This window comes from Pelobates fuscus, chromosome 10 (assembly GCF_036172605.1).
Source record: "Pelobates fuscus isolate aPelFus1 chromosome 10, aPelFus1.pri, whole genome shotgun sequence".
Lineage (NCBI taxonomy): Eukaryota > Metazoa > Chordata > Amphibia > Anura > Pelobatidae > Pelobates > Pelobates fuscus.
In genome coordinates this window covers 41,863,295-41,880,955 of record NC_086326.1, presented here as the reverse complement: position 1 = coordinate 41,880,955, position 17,661 = coordinate 41,863,295, and the positions used below count along the sequence as shown (strand labels likewise).

The 17,661-nt window shown below is 45.7% G+C and overlaps 1 protein-coding gene across 1 annotated transcript in view; it reads left to right on the top strand.

The window, feature by feature from the left end:
- Nucleotides 1–4,405: 4,405 nt before the first annotated feature.
- Nucleotides 4,406–17,661, top strand: part of SYCE3 (synaptonemal complex central element protein 3) — a 64,350-nt gene continuing 51,094 nt past the window's right edge. The window contains exon 1 of the mRNA XM_063434188.1: nt 4,406–4,445. The gene's annotated coding sequence lies outside the window, so the exon portion shown is untranslated. The remainder of the gene's footprint in view (nt 4,446–17,661) is intronic.

The window sequence follows — 17,661 nt, the reverse complement described above, 5'->3', positions numbered from 1 at the left end:
CGGGACACGTGACCGCTTCTCGCGGTCACTGCCCGCCTTCCTGTCTGAACAGTCGGACGAGCCGCGCGCGGCTCGTGCAGCCGCAGGACCGCGCGCGGCTTGAAGAGAGGACCGCGTCCGGCCCCCGGATAAGGTAAGTACCGCTACAGTGACACAAAGCAGGTTATTGATGTCACCCATAAATCGACATGCTCATTCAGAATGTAAGTGGGCACACCAGGGCTGAACAGGGAGAAAAAGTGGGTCAAAAGGGGGTGTCACGACTTACCTTCACTTCTTGCTGCTCCGACAGCAAAAGGGTGTTATGGAGACTTGTCAAAGTAGGTGTGCCTTCAGTCTGGCACCCAATTTAAATCTAAAAACAGCTGAGCCTTCATTGCTCAGTTGTTTAGTGCTACTTCCTGCTGTTACCTGTGTTATCTGTTTTCCTGAATACCTGTTACCTGACCTTTGAATTGCCTGACTTTGCCTTGCCCTATTGGATTTGTTTGCCTTGCACGTTTGTTTGTTATTTTTGCAAGTACAAGTTATGCATTTTGGGTTCCATATTTCCAATCCTGACAGGTGGTTTGTGTCATCACCAATGACAATGCTCTTGTTGGTTCAATGATCTTCCAATGACAATGTTGGTTCAATGCTCTTCCAGGGCGGTACATATGCAGATCCATGTCGAAGAGCTCTTGCATGAGAAAAAGACCCTGCATTTGTTCTGCAAAGTACAAGCAAATTGTTCGTGACTTGTCTCTGGTGTCTCCATAAGTGAGATTCCAGAGAGCAAAAGGGCCAGGAAAGAGTACTGTGCATGTGTTTGGAGGCTGCTTGTGTAATTGTGTGAGTAGAGTGTGCGGATTGTGGTGTTTTTGTGTTTCAGTTGTGTTTTGTTAGTTGTATAATATGCGTGGCTAGGGACTGTAGAGAGTATAGGGACCATAGTGTGTATATAGAAGGCACTGTGTGCATATAAGATCGATTGTAAGATCAAAATATGCTGTGCAATTTTGGGCACCTGTTCTAAAAAAGGATATTATGGCACTAGAAAGAATGCAGAGGCAGGCTATAAAATTAATAAAAGGAATGGAACATTTTAGCTATGAAGAAAAGTTAAAGGGACACTATAGTCACCAAAACAACTTAAGCTTAATGAAGCAGTTTTGGTGTATAGATTATGCCCAATACAGTCTCACTGCTCAATTCTCTGCCATTTAGGAGTTAAATCATTTTGTTTATGCAGCCCTAGTCACACCTCCCTGCATGACTTACACAGGTTTCCTAAACATTTCCTGTAAAGAGACATCTAATGTTTACACTTTCTTTATTGCAAATTCTGTTTAATTAAAAATTTCCCATCTTCTGCTCGGTTAATAGCCTTATAGAACATGCAGGTGTCTCCTGTATGTAATTAAAGTTAAATTTAAATGGACAATCCATGTCCATCGGGTGGCCCTGACAGCATGGGCCACCCGATTGACCCCTTAACATGCGGCCCCGGTGGTTTGCCGCAGGGCGGCCAGGCCCCCTGGAGGGCCGGGCCCGGTCGCAGCTGCGACCCCTGCGACCCCTGCGACCGCGGTACATACGCCACTGTTCCGCAGTGGGTGTGTGTGACGGGTGAGGTGTTGTAACGAAAATATCCCAACACGCAGGATTCAACTCAACAGAAGACAACACAGAGGGGAGACACGTCTACCGGACCTTAGAATGGACGGACTCGACGTATATGAGAGGAGTACAGAGTCATGAGCGATCCGAGGTCAAGGGCACAAAGCGGCAGCGTAAACTAGGACTAGTCGGGGTCTGGTACACGGTAAACAGTAAGCCGGCAAACAGAACAAATAAGGGTAAAGAGAAAACGTAGTCAGAAACAAAGCCAAGTTCAAGTACGAAGGAACACAACTGAACACAACAAGCGCTAAAGGGAACTGAAACAGAAACCACGATAGGGCAAGGAACTAAGGTAAAAAGGTGAGTATAAATACCTTAACATCTATTTTGATTGGCCCCTGTCACATCCACGCCCCCAAAAGGTAAGTGTATGGGGAGTGTGGCATGACAGGGACCAATGGGAGGCCTTTGCCAATTTAGGCTCCCACTGTCCCTTTAAGAGCGCGCCCGAGACCCGCGGCGCGCTCTTAGAGTCAGGCGGGACACGTGACCACTTCTCGTGGTCACTGCCCGCCTTCCTGTTGCAGCCGTCGGATGAGCCGCGCGCGGCTCGTGCAGCAGCAGGACCGCGCGTGGCTTGAACAGAGGACCCCTGCCGGCCCTTGGAAAGGGTAAGTACCGCTACAGGTGTGTGCAGTGATGTAGTGTGTGTAGAGCAGGGTTTCCCAATTGGTGTTCTGCGAGAACACAAATGGGGTTCCGCCGCAATTTGGGCAAACAAAATGGCAGCCGCGATTTGGCCCGGTCCGGTGCCGCTGATAATTGAGGTGGGCGGCGTGGGAGCACTCTCCCCTGCTCAGCTCCCTCGTGCACACCGCAGTGATGCCGGGAAATATGATGTCATTCCGGCCCCTGCATCACTAAGAGGTGCGCGAAGGAGCTGAGCACTGTACTCCCGCACGCCAGTCGCTCAGCCCAGTAGCCCCACTGGACCCCAGGGACTGCACACCACCCGCACAGCCCACCAGCCCCACTGGACCCCACACCATCCGCTCAGCCCAGCAGCCCCACTGGACAACAGGAAAATGAAGGAGTTTATAAATGAAGGAGTTTGTATGTGTGTTTGTCAGTGAGTGTGTGTGTATGTGTGTTTGTCACTGAGAGTGTATGTGTGTTTGTCAGTGAGTGTGTAAGTGTGTTTGTCAGTGAGAGTGTATGCATGCTTGTGTATGTGTGTTTGTCAGTGAGAATGTATGTCTGCTTGTCAGTTTAAGTGTATATGTGTTTGTATGTGTGTCTGTCAAAAAGTATGTGTTTGTCAGTGAGAGTGTATGTGTGTTTGTCACTGAGAGTATTTGGAGTGTATGTGTGTTTGTCAGTGAGAGTGTGTGTATGTGTGTTTGTCAGTGAGAGTGTATGTGTGCTTGTCAGTGAGAGTGTGTGTATGTGTGTTTGTCAGTGAGAATGTATGTGTTCGTATGTGTGTCTGTCAAAGAGTATGTGTGTGTCAGTGTGTGTATCTGTGTGTCAAGGTTTGTGTATGTGTCACTGTGTGTATCTGAGTGTGTTTGTATGTCAGTCTGTGTATATTGGTGTGTGTGTATCTGTGTGTCAAGGTCTGTATCGTTGTGTCTGTGTGTGTATGTCAGTGTTTGTATGTGTCAATGTTTTTATGTGTGTGTCTGTGTGCTAATTTGTTTGTGTATGTATGTACATACGTGCATACATCCCAGCAATTAAACACCATCACAGCAATCAAACACGTATATGTGCATACATCCCAGCAATCAGACACCAACACAACATGCAAACACACTCCTGCAAACACAAACATTACATACAAAAAACCCTGGATTAAAATTTAAGATTAATATATAAACACTCAAACACGAATACTACACACAAATGTACATCCGCATTTAAAAGCTAACACTACACCCAAGCACACCCCTGCACGCAAATGCAAACATTACATACAAAAATACCCCTACACGCAAATGCAAACATTACATACAAACACACCCCTACACGCAATTGCAAACATTACATACAAACACACCCCTGTATCAAAATGCTAACATTATATACAAACCCAAATGGTACACACAAAAGCACATCTGCTCCTAAGTACTACTGTCTGTTTACTAGCGCTACGCCGTGAAAACATTTTTGGGATTCCATGTTGTTAGCACATTATGTCAAAGTGTTCCACGGGGAAAATTAATTAAGAACCCCTGGTGCAGAGGATCACTGTGTGAGTGGAGCAGTGTGTGTGTGTAGGTGTGAAGTTTGTGTGAGGGCTGCAGCGTGTATGAGGGGTGCAGTGTGAGTGAGGGGGTGAAGTGCGTGTGTGTGGGTATGCGTGATGGGTGCAGCGTGTGAGTGAACTGTAGGCTGAGTACACCCCTTTTGCAAGCTCCTCAGAGCGTTCCCATGGTAACTGTGGCCATTGAGCTGCCTGTGGTGGGAGGAACATTTAGCCTCCTGGGTCCTCATTCCCTCACTCTGCTGGAACACACACACACTTTCACTTTCTCTCTCTCTCTTTTAGGGGAGAGCAAAGTATAAGCAAAGCAGTTTGTATTACACAATCCCCCCCCCCATACATTATATACTTGCTGTTTACCTGACAGTCTGCAGTCTGAATGAAGCAGCTTAATTGCCTATGACAAGGGAGCAGGCACAAGGGCCAAACATTACACCCCCATGGGTGGTTAACAAATGAAACAGATTGGGAGGGAATCCCAGGGTTACTGCTATTTGACCTGTTCCTTGTGGGAGAGTTTTGACTTGGCACTGTTGCAAATAGCAGACAGTCTGAAGGAAATAAACGTTCTAAAAAGGTATGCAGAGAGTCTTTATACAACCTTCCCCACACTGTTATATGCAGTTAACCATCCTTGGGGTATAATGTTTGACCAATGATGCTGTTTCATATTTTAGTTGTCAAAGTTAAAAAGTAATCTATATTTTAATTTTGGTTTATTTTTGGCTAACATGTGAAATCCACCTGAATCTGTCAATTTGAGTGTCCTCGCCATCTAATGCTGGTTGCTTGGCTTCCATCTTACTGAGTGATGTCAGGAGGTGAACTGTGTATGTATGCTCTTCTCTCCCTCCCTCCTCCATTAAACGACCACTATAGGCACCCAGACCACTTCAGCTCAATGAAGTGGTCTGGGTGCCAGGTCCATCTAGGATTAACCCTGCCTGCTGTAAACATAGCAGTTTCTTACATATTTCTTTACATATGGGTTAATCCAGCCTCTAGTGGCTGTCTCATTGACAGCCGCTAGAGGCGCTTCCCACTGTGATTTTCACAGTGAGAAGCCGCCAGCGTCCATAGGAAAGCATTGAGAATGCTTTCCTATGGACTGGCTGAATGTGCGCGGCTCTTGCCACGCATGCGCATTCAGCCGGTGACGTCAGAAGAGGGAGGAGAGTCCCCAGCACCGAGGGAGCCCGGCGCTGGAGAAAGGTGAGTGTTTAACTCCCTTCCTCCCCTTTCAGCCCAGCGGGAGGGGGACCCTGAAGGTAGGGGCACCCTCATGGCACTATAGTGCCTGGAAAACGAGTTTGTTTTCCTGGCACTATAGTGGTCCTTTAATTTTTAATAACCCATCCCTCCTTTCCCTCCCTCCCACTCCCCCTCTCTTTGCAGACTCAGATCGTGTGCACGCACCCTCAGCCGGAAAAATGGTCCAATCAAAGGCTTCCCTATGAGAAGGCTTTGATTGGACCTCGGTGCGTTAGAGCCTTGGATTAAGGTAAGATAAACTTTACTTTCCTTAAAAAGGGACAAATAGAATTATGCCAATATGGCATTATTCTGTTAAAGAGATATAACGCTGTATTCCTGGCACTATAGCTCCCTCGCACAACCCGCCTCCCACCCCAGTGAATAAAGTGTTAAAAAAACATTAATTTACTTATCTGATACCAGCACTGATGTCCCTCTGCGCTGGGTCACGGCTTTGCCTTCTCTGACGTCCTGCAACGAGCAGGTGCTAATGTGCATGCGTGGCAAATGCCATGCACGAATTAGACCTCCTCATAGGAAAGCATTAAATCAATGATTTCCTATGGGGAAAAATTAGTTATCGGACGAAAGTTCTGTTTCAATCCATGAAGTACCTCCAATGGCTGTGTGGGAGACAGTCACTGTTGCAGACTTAGTGCTGCAATGTAAACATTGCAGTTTCTCTGGAGTTTCTCTGTCCCTAAGTGCAATAGGGACACTGCACCCAGATCACTTCAATGAGCTGAAGTGGTCTGGGTGCCTATAGTGTTCCTTTAAGTATCAAAAAGAGTTGGAGAAACCCTTTAGTTCACTAAATATTGAAAGGCCAACTTGATGTCTTCAGTTCAGCAAAGCTGAAGTTTTTTCCAAGTCAGATTTTTGGCTTAAACGTTTCAAGGAATTTTGCACTTTTTTTCCTTCGTTGCAGGTCAGTATTTTACATGTAGCCGTGTTTTACTCACATGATCTGAAAGGGAGCCTGCTTTTACTGCATTCTGCAGCAACAGAGAAACGGGGCTTTATTTTACTAATGTGAAAACATGATATCTAGTGAATAAAGATGCTAAGCAAGAGAACGCTAAGATCTCTCTTCTACCTCCGCATGCAATGACAGAGAGCGCTCCTCTATACAGAAAGAACAGAATGCTGCAGATCTCGTAATCTTCTCACCAGTAACAAATATGTCCCAAAATTAAGATTTAGGGGGGTCAGTCTCTATGTTGCGCCTACATCCCTCTGTCCTTTTTGTCTATCCTAATTTCCCTCTTTTCTAGGAGCTCCATATTGTTGGTGTGTCTGAATGTATAACAGAGCTCCACAGTAATAATACTCACAGTAATGTGTCTTTAAACTACAATAAATGTGTTTAGAGATCAGCCTATGTAAATAAAATACATTGTTCTAACTTAACCCCTTAACGACGAGTGACGGACGAGGTACGTCACTCAGGGGAATGCGTTAATGACGAGTGACGGACCTCGTCCGTCACCCGTTAAAATTAACCCCAGATCGCCGCAATTGCGGCGATCGTGGGGTTAATGGTGCTCCGGTCTGCCTCTGCATTAGAGGCAGACCGGGAGCACCGGATCCGGCTGCCCCAGTACATGTGCCCGCTCTGACAGCATGTCTGAGCGGGCACATGTGCTCTGTATACTCACCTCCGCCTCCCTGCACTTCCGGGTTCAGTGTGAAGTGCAGGGAGACGGATCAGTGTTGATCCTGCCCCCTGGTGTAAAAAAAATAAAGTTTATTTCAAATCCCACCCCCTTCACCCCCCCTTTACCCATTTTAATAAAAAAATTAACCCCTTCCCTGCCAATTGATCACTGACTACAGTGATCAATTGGCAGGGATTACATTTTACTATGATCTGATTTTTTTTTTAACCCCCTGAGGGTTAATTATTATTTTTTTTAACCCTCAGGGGTTAAATTTATTTTATTAATTAATTTAAATATTTTAAATTTATAAATTTAGCTAGCTGGGGAGGGTGGAAGTTAGTGGGGAATTGGGGGATTTAGTATTAGGCTAACTAGGGGTTAACGTTAAAAAAAGTTTAAAAATAAGCTTTAAAAAGTTAAAAAAAAATAAGTTAAAAAAAGTTTTAATAACGTTTAAGTAAAAAATTAAAACAAATAAACCCTTTACCCAGTCCAAATAAAAATTAACCCCTTCCCTGCCAGTCGATCACTGCCTACAGTGATCAAAATACAGATCACAGTATTATACTATGATCTAATTTTTTTTTAACCCCTGACGATGAACTTTTATTTATTTTTTAACCCTCAGGGGTTAAATTTATTTAATTAACTAATTTAAATATTGTATAATTAAATATTTTTCTAGCTGGGGTGGGTGGGAGTTATGGGAAAATTGGGAATTTACTGTTAGTGCTGCTTACTGTTAGTTAGGGGTTAACGTAAAAAAAAAAGCTTGGAAAAATGTTAAATCTGTAAAAAAAGGTTTTACGAAAGTTTAGGAAACTTTAAAAAAATTAATAAGCAAAACAAAAGTTAAAAAAATAGTTTTAAAAAGTAAAAAAAGTTTTAAAAAGTAAAAAAATACATTTAATAACGCTCATTACCACTACACCTGGTACAAGCTAGCGGAAAAATGATCCCACGCTAAGGTTCAAAATATGCCTTTTGAAATACCCTGGGATGTCTTCTTTAAGAAATGGTATGGCTTTATGGGGTATTTGGATTATATAGCCTGGTAAAATACTCAAAAATGGGACATGGGCACAGCGTAAAAATTTAAAGTTGGAAAAAAAAATGGAATGGCTGTGTCCCAAATGTGCCCCTCCGATGTCCACATATACCTGGCAAAGGTACATACGGGGGTATTTTTGTACTCAGCAGACATAGCTGAGCAACATATGAAGTATTATACAGTGGTAGTACACATATGGTTTGCAAAATATACTGTGCAAACACACTTTGTGTGTCAAAAAGGCAGAAAAAAACGCTTATTACCACTACACCTGGTACACGCTAGCGGAAAAATGATCCCACGCTAAGGTTCAAAATATGCCTTTTGAAATACCCTGGGGTGTCTACTTTATGAAATGGTAGGCCTTTGTGGGGTAGTTTGAATTTAAAACCTGCGAAGATGCTTGGAAATTGTATGCTCTTCTGGTTTATTTATCAATGAGACAGCCACTAGAGGCTGGATTAACCCATATGTAAAGAAATATGTAAGAAACTGCTATGTTTACAGCAGGCAGGGTTAATCCTAGATGGACCTGGCACCCAGACCACTTCATTGAGCTGAAGTGGTCTGGGTGCCTATAGTGGTCGTTTAATGGAGGAGGGAGGGAGAGAAGAGCATAGAAGATTTTGCATGACTTTCTTTACTCATGCTTCCAGCAGCACAAGTCAATCATCAAACTTTAAACCAATCATAACAGTCTGCATAACCATATATAAAGCCTTGTATGTCACATGACTTCCTCTTTCTTTGCTGCTTCCAGCCAAGACACAGGTCAGAGTATTAGCTCTCTACTAATTTCGATTTATGCAATGCTATTTATCTTGTGGCCCCTTTAATTTATTTGGCCACTATACTGTGTATTTTGCCCCCCTTTTATTCTGCTTTCCCCTTACCCTTTCCCTCTAAACCTAATATAGTTTATATGCTTTTTTGTCATTCCGCTGTTCTCCCCTATCTGAATTCAGTTTTCTCTGGTATTTCTGCCTGTTGGTCTCGCGCGGTTCGCGGCATTTTTAGCGCGATCGCGCGGGACCGCCAGGTCTCTTATTAGTCCCAGGGTACTGAGGGGTGGGTGGGGGGGCACGAGGGGGTGCCATCCGATACCGTCGGTCCACGATCGCGGACCGCGATCGCGGACCGCGCGGCAAATTTGCGTGCGAACGGCGGCCATCTTGGATATCGCGAGATCCTCGGCGGCCATCTTGGTTTCGCCAGTTCGTGATTCCCACGAACTGGCACACAATTTATTAAAGTTTTTTGCCAGGTTAAAGTGTATCTTGTTAAATGGATTAAAACATGATAATGGATTGTATGTGGGCTCATAGAAGTGGTCACAGTGCTGGGCTGGAAAGACTGCACTGTGGATCTATATGCTGACAAACTCTTAGCCAGCAGGATAACTCCCATCAGGCTCAGGCTACAGTACTAAATGAATTGGATGATCACAGGAGTGTCTGATTGACATGTGGAAACACTGATCACATAAATCAATAAATATAAGAAATAATAATAAATAAATAAATACAAGTACGCTTTATTGTATGCGGCACCTCCATAGTACAACTGGGGTGATCCTCGCAACTCACAGTGGCAATACCTTCCACAAAGTTACTTACAAGGGTGAACTCATTACAAGTGTACTGAGGTCTTTGATACCTCACATTACCGGGCTCCGTCCCGACCATTACCGGGCTCCGTCCCGACCATTACCCGGGCTCCGTCCCGACCATTACCCGGGCTCCGTCCCGACCATTACCCGGGCTCCGTCCCAACATTAATGACCGTACACCCCGGTTGCTAAGAGGCTGACCCCCTCTACAAACCACTAGTCACGCTCCTAGTGGCAGTTAAGACTGGGTACCTGGGTGAGCCCCAGTTGTACGTGGAAGCCACTGTGTAGCCATATACGCACTGACGTATACTCTGTCTCCCCACAGACGGTAAAGAACAAGCAGACATAATGTCGGACACTACCACACCATCAGCAGTAGACTTCCAGGCAATGATCAATGCCGCAGTGTCAGCATCGGTGGAAAAGGCGCTGGCCAAGATGATAACACAGTCACCGCCGGAGTCGGCGGACACCAGACCTCCATCAAAAAGGGAGGATAAAGATCCGACACAACGTAAGCCGTAGGCAGCGGCGTCCAAACGCCACTGGAAGGGCTCCAGTATGAATCTCCCAAGATACGAGGGAGGAATTCTACATAAGCGGAGCCGCCAGTCAAGACACCTGGATCGCTCCCCTACACAAGACCCCTCATCAGGGGATGAGGGACCATCATCACCTCCGTTGTTGGAAATAATGGACGAATGGAGGGCAGAGAACTCACCCTCGGATGAGGAGGAGGATTGGCAGGACATACCGCAGGAAAGCGGAGAGTTCAGCCAGAGTCAAGAATGGGCAAGCCACTCCGGCAACATGGGTTCCCACAAACCAAACATAGACGAAGACGGGGTGTTCCTGGACGAGACGGGCAACCCCATGTTCGACCCTCGCCAGATACGACACCCCAGATCGTCCGAATGGAACCTGCCGGACCATCTGACCCAATTTATACATTTCTGGCTACGGAAGCCGATGGACAAGGAAGTCCGGGCTAAACTTAAAGCAGAATGCCCACGCCCCGTTCTGCCTGACAAAATTGCCATCACACCAGAGTTTGACACCACAGTAGGGGTGTTTATGTCCCGGTCGGGCAGAGACCCACGGAAGGGAGTTGAAAAAGGCATGAAGTCGGTCCAAGACAAAATGCTAGACATGATAGGCCCGCTGGCGAAGATCCTATACTTCGCTGACCTGGCACTTACTCAGGGGACACCCCTCGAAGCGCACGATATCAGAGAATGGGCGCAGCGAGCGATCTGTCTCCTGGGAAATTCAAACGCCGCCATGTGCGCAGAAAGACGTAAGGCGGCTCTGTTGAAGATAGACACCAAACTCTTGGATCTGGGAAAGAAGGAGCTAGGTCCTCGGGCAGACGGACTACTCTTTGGAGAACCTTTCCTGGCGGAACTAAAGAAGCACGTCGGCCTATTTACTACATTAAATAAGGCCCAATCCTCCATCAGACAGGTCTTTCGGACCCCTCGAACAAATCGGAGTGTTTTTGGCAGGGCTGGTCGGTAGAGGGGTCGGGCCACCAGCCGCTTCTGGCCATCAGGCCCCAGCCAACCATACGCAGCTCAACAGTTCTTCCCATCGACAAGAGCCACATTCACACGGGGATCCTTCCGTACCAGAGGCACTCGGAGCAGAGGACGGGGACGATTCAACTCAGGTGAGCACGAACTGTCTTCCGTTATGTCATTCTGGTTTAACTGCTGGCAGGCTGTCCCTTTTTCCACAGGAATGGGAACACATCTCCACAGACGCATGGATCCTTCAGACCGTACGAGGATATGTGATAGAATTCACCCAGACATCATACCAGACCAGACGACCACGACCCATACGGGCGTCCGAGAATCAGATACGCATCATAGACACAGAGATAAGAGCCCTGTTCGCGAAAGGAGCGGTGGAATTCGCCGCAGACGACCAAGGTTACTTCAGCAACATGTTCGTAGTCAGGAAAAAGACGGGAGACTATCTTCCAGTTATCAACCTACGAGAACTCAATGGATTTGTGGCTTATCGCCATTTCAAAATGGAGGGTATTCATCTCCTGAGGGACCTATTGAACGAACACGACTGGTTCACAGGTCTAGACTTAAAAGACGCATACCTGTCGGTCCCCATGGCAAGAGAGAGTCGTCCCTTCCTCCGGTTCATCTGGAAGGGCCGCCCGTGTCAATTCACATGTCTCCCATTCGGACTCAGCTCGGCTCCATGGTGTTTTACGAAACTCCTCAAACCAGTCATGGCACATCTGAGAGGAAGGGGCATACGTTGCCTCATCTACCTGGACGATCTGTTGATCTTCTGCGAATCAAAATCCAGAATTCAATCTCAGACGAGATTTACCATGCATTTTCTGGAATCGCTAGGATTTGTAGTGAACAGAGAAAAATCAGCATTGACACCATCACAGATAGTCCAGTTCCTCGGGTTCGAGATAGACTCCAAATCGGGAGTTCTACGCCTCCCCGCATCCAAGATAGCGGCCATTCGCAAGGAAATTCGACGCATACTCAGGAGGGACACCATACCTCTCAGACTACTAGCGAGGATAGTAGGCCTACTATCCTCGTCAATACAGGCGATATTCCCGGGCCCGCTCCATTATCGGGCCATGCAGAGACTGAAGGCTCACTAACTACGAGCAGGACTCACATACGATCACTGGATTCCCGTCTCCACAGAAGCTCGGACGGAACTTCGATGGTGGCTACTCCACATGGAAGCCTGGAACGGCAAAGCCATCTTCGGGAAGAACCCGGACTTTGTATTGGAGTCGGACGCGAGCCTTTGGGGCTGGGGAGCCCACTGCGCCCACACATCCACAGGAGGTCCATGGTCCCAAGAGGAACAGGGTCTCCACATCAACTGTCTGGAACTGATCGCGGGATCATTTGCGATTCGCAGTCTGGCCAAGGAGATGACGAACTGCTGCATCTTACTGCGTATGGACAACATTTCAGCGGTCCAATACATAAATCGCCTGGGGGGAGCACGGTCAAAAAACCTGACAGAGGCGACGAAAGAGATATACCAATTTTGTATTCCCCGCAACATTTCAATCAAGGCGGAATACCTACCGGGAATCAACAATATCACGGCAGATTGGTTCTCTCGACACTGGAGAGACGGCAGCGACTGGCGACTGGACACGTCGATATTTTCAGCAGTGAAAGACATCAGGGGACCACTGGTCGTGGACCTGTTCGCGTCCCGGACGAATACACAGCTACCGAGATATTACAGCTGGCTGCCGGACCCTCAATGCGAAGCGGTAGATGCTTTCCTACAGCAGTGGCCCCCGAAGGGAGCGTACGCATTCCCACCATTTGCGATGATAGCGAGAGTGATCCATCGCATCAGAGTGACCAAGATCTCGATGATACTCATCACACCATTGTGGAGGAGTCAGGCGTGGTTTCCGGAATTATTAGCCCTAACACAGGACCATCCCCTGCTTCTACCATCGTTCCCCTTTCTATTGACAGACCCGCAAGGGGAACCACATCCACTAATGATACAAGAGGATCTGGAACTGGTAGCCTGGAGTCTTTCAGGGGAACCTGGTCCGTCGAAGGTCTATCGCAACCAGCTAAAGACCTTTTATGGGACTCCTGGGCACCAGGTACCCGACGCAGTTACATATCAGCATGGAATACATGGACCCGCTGGTGTGTGGGAAGAGACTGTGATCCCTTTACAGCATCTATTCCCACAGTAGTGAATTATTTGTCAAACCTCTTCACGGAGGGAAAATCCTATCGTTCCATCAATGTGGCACGATCAGCAATTTCAGCGGCACACGTGCCAATACAGGGTTCCCCGGTGGGTCAGGATCCTTTGGTATGTCGCCTTCTGCGAGGCATCAAACTGTTCAGACCACCGGAACCTAAGTATAATCATATGTGGGACGTAGAGGTGGTCCTCAGTTTACTTAGGAATTGGCCAGACAATGCAGACTTATCCCTACGTCAGCTGTCGGCCAAACTCACTTTACTGCTATGTTTGGTCTCTTTTCGACGAGTTTCGGATGTACGAGCGTTCGACGTGGACGGTTTCTCTATAGCACCAGAAGGGGTTACCTTCACGGTGTCTAGAAGAACTAAAACGAATTCGACATCTATATTTTACCCCTTTTTTCCTACGGTTCCCCGTTTATGTGTAGTTTCCACACTTACTCGTTACGTGGAGGTTACAGCAAACCTTCGTGCTTTTAATAGAGGTCAACTGTTGGTGTCATACACCAAACCTTATAAACCGGTTACCACCACTACACTGGCGCGATGGGTACGTTGGCTCCTATCCTTAGCAGGTGTAGAAACGTGTTTCGGAGCTCACTCGGTCAGGGGCGCAGCCGCATCGCGAGCGTTCTCGGCGGGAGCATCCCTAGCGGATATATTACGTTCCGCGGACTGGACACGGGAAGATACTTTCCGGTTATTTTATTTTTGTCAAACCACACACGCATCTTTCTCACTATTACCTCAGCTTTAAAATTGCAAAATATGAAGCCTCCTGTCATGTAATAAAATTGTAGATTATGCTAACGTAGTGTACTTATAATCTTAATTTTAATAATGACAGGAGGCGAGTATTTTCCCACCCTCCACTCCCGCTTATACGGGTTGTCTTCTGTCAACGTTTTTTAGATCAGCTATAACTATTAGAGTTTTATCAGGAGAATAGGGATAAAAGTTTTGAGGTAATAGCTGAATATTGTCTGATATTATAGTTAATGGTTAATAGATGAGGATAGACTGTATTATGGTATTCAATATAGTATATCAGATAGATTAACATTTATGATACTATGTATGGATAGACATGGTAACGATGATATCATGTGGACATAAGTCTACTTCCATCCTCTTACACTCGTTTCTGTTTTTTGCAGCATGATGACAGTTATGGGTTCCGGATAAGACACATCGGCTGTGGAAGTTCTCGAATCAAGTTCCAATACCGTTATGAGTTATCAGTTTGAAACTACCATGGAACAAGTTTGGACTGTTTTATGTTTACGAACTTTTTTGTTATTTCGGGACAATACATGGACTAGTCTCTCACCAAAGAAAGAGGAAGTCATGTGACATACAAGGCTTTATATATGGTTATGCAGACTGTTATGATTGGTTTAAAGTTTGATGATTGACTTGTGCTGCTGGAAGCATGAGTAAAGAAAGTCATGCAAAATACTCGCCTCCTGTCATTATTAAAATTAAGATTATAAGTACACTACGTTAGCATAATCTACAATTACTTTCCTTAACCTGCACTAATTAGGCACACATTATTATTGCAAAAACTGTAAAAAAAATCAAAATTATTCATTTTTTTTTGCATTTTTCTGTATTTTTTTTAATAATAAATAAGCATGTATATATATGTTACATCAAATGAAAGCCCTTTCTGTCCTTTAAAAAACGGTATATAATATGCGTTGTTGCAATAAATTAGTCAAATGCAAATTGCAGTATAACGCAAACAGCAAAAAATGCAAAAAAATGCCGTTGTCATAAAGTGAAAGACAAGCTTCCGAAGCTCTGTCCTTAAGGGGTTAAATTTTAGTTGCATAAATTATTAGTAAGCCACGTACAATTTCTGAAAACTGCCTGACTGCATCCCCTTTGTCCATTTGATATGTTGGATGGTCTGCTTTCTAGGTTGACCTCAGCTGCTCTGGCCAACCCCAGTATAGAGAGCTCATACAGTGCTTTAAATCAAAATGTATTGATTAACAGAGTCATTACACCAGTTTGTGGGAACCACAGGTAGGGCTATGTGAGGACAGGGCGAGAAAGTCACAAAGCTCCTGGCACTGGATTTAAGGTAAGTAAAAAGCAAAACCATTTTTTTTCCTCAGCAGGTTTTACTGCAATAGGACTGGGGCGGGAGGGGGGGGGAGGGGGGGGGAGTTGCTTATTTCCGCCGCTTAGAAATGCAAAGAAGATAAGAAATTTTTATTTTGTGTGAAAAATAGTATATTAGTGTATTTATATATATATTAAATGGTGAGATCATGTAGCTAATTTAGGCCTATATCATATTCTATGAATAGCCTTCTCAATTAAAGATATACTTTTCCCTATAGCAATACATGGTTTAAAGTATGCTTCCCTTGGGGTGCATATTTGTTATGAAAAGCTATCCCCACAGATTTTCTTTGGTTCCTACACTGATGTGTGAAGGAAAGGATGTATTAATATTTCGTTACCCTTTGTAATAATACTCTTTAATTTTCACTCCCTTTTCAGTAATGTGTGAGGAAAAGGGTAAGTGACAAGGAGGGCGTGAGAAGGGGGCAAAAGACCCCTCTGCATTCACTCACACTGAAACTCTACATAAATACACCCCTAAATGTACACATGCCGGCACTCCAGAGAAATGCAACCCATCTTTCACAAACAGATTGACACAAAATACATCCGTATATTCCAAAAATCTAACACTGCAGAGAATTACACTCCTACATTCACACCTTTAGCACTCCACACAAATACACCCCTTCATTTACACACGCTCACCCTTCATCATAAACTCATATCTACAAACAGAAAAAAGATCTCTCATCTCTCTCCATCCACTACCAACCTTTCCCCTAACCACACTCCCTCAGCTGTCCTATGCTCATTTGCACCTGCTACAGCAGAAGAGGTTTCTGCTCTGCTCCGTTACTCCCCACCACCTGTTCCCTCGTTTCTATTCCCTCGTATCTCATCCGTACTTTGTCTCCTTCTCTTGCTCTGCGTCTCACTAAAATTTTCAATCTCTCCCTCTCTTCTGGCACATTTCCTTTACCCTTCAAACATGCAACCGTAACCCCGATTCTGAAAAAAAACAACCTTGAACCTAATTCCCCGTCCAACTACCGCCCTACCTCGCTACTGCTGTTTGTCTTTAAGATCCTTGAGAGAGTTGTGTATGCGAGACTGACAGACTTCCTCGAATCCAACTCTCTGCTTGACCCGCTTCAATCTGGATTCTGCACTCACCACTCTGTTGAAACAGCTGTGTCCAAAGTATCCAATAATCTTTCACTGCAAAATCCCATGGCCACTACTCTATCCTAATTCTCCTCGACCTTTTTGCTGCTTTTGACACTGTTGATCATCAACAGCTTCTTCTCATCCTCCTTAATCTCGGTTTACGAGAACCTGCTCTCTCCTGGTGCTCTTCTCACCTCTCTTCAGTGTTTCTCGGGCTCTGCCTCTTCTCCACAACCCCTCTCTGTTGGTGTTGCCCATGGGTCTGTCCTTGGTCCCCTCTTGTTCTCAATTTACACTGCCTCCCTTGGTAAAATCATCACATCCTTCGTCTTCCAGTATCATTTCTATGCAGATGACATGCAAATTTATCTGTCCTCCCCTGATTTCTAACCCCCCTTCTTGACTCGTGTCCCTGACTGCCTCTCTGCTATTTCCAACTGGATGGCTGCTCATTTCCTTAAACTGAACCTGTCCAAAACATAACTTCTGTTCTTTCCTCCCTTGTCTCTGTCCCTCCAAGTCAATGGCGCTACCATCCGCTCTACTTCTAAGGCTCGCTGCCTAGGTGTTGTCTTTGACTCCGACCTCTCCTTCACCTCTCATGTCCAAATCCTGCCGCTTCCATCTCAAACATATTGTGCACATCTGACCCTATTTAACGCCAGATGCAGCTAAGGTGCTGGTCCATGCCACTGTCCTCTCTTGCCTTGACTACTGCAATCCGCTTCTCAGTGGTCTTACGTGTTCCCAACTGTTACAGTGTATAATGAATGCGGCGGCGAAGCTCATCTTCCTGTCCGCCCACACCTCACATGCTTCCCCCCTCTGTCAGTCCCTACATTGGCTTCCCATAAGATATAGGTCTCAATTTAATATCCTGATACTGCTTACAAATCTCTACACAATGCTGCTCTGCCCTACTTATCCTCACTATTACACAAATATGTCCCATCTAGGCCCCTGCGCTCTGCCGGAGACCTACGCCTAACCTCTGTTCGTACTCCTACCTCTGAAGCTCACCTTATAGACATATCTGGGGCTGCACAGTTCCTATGGAACGCCCTTCCCCTCTCTGTTAGACTTTCACCGAATCTCCACTCCTTCAAAAAATCTTTGAAAACTTACTTCTTTAGGAAAGCATATCAATTAAGCTGTGAACAGCTTTCCCTCCACGCACCCTGATTCCTCTCCTGAAACTGTCATCAAAACAAAACACTAAG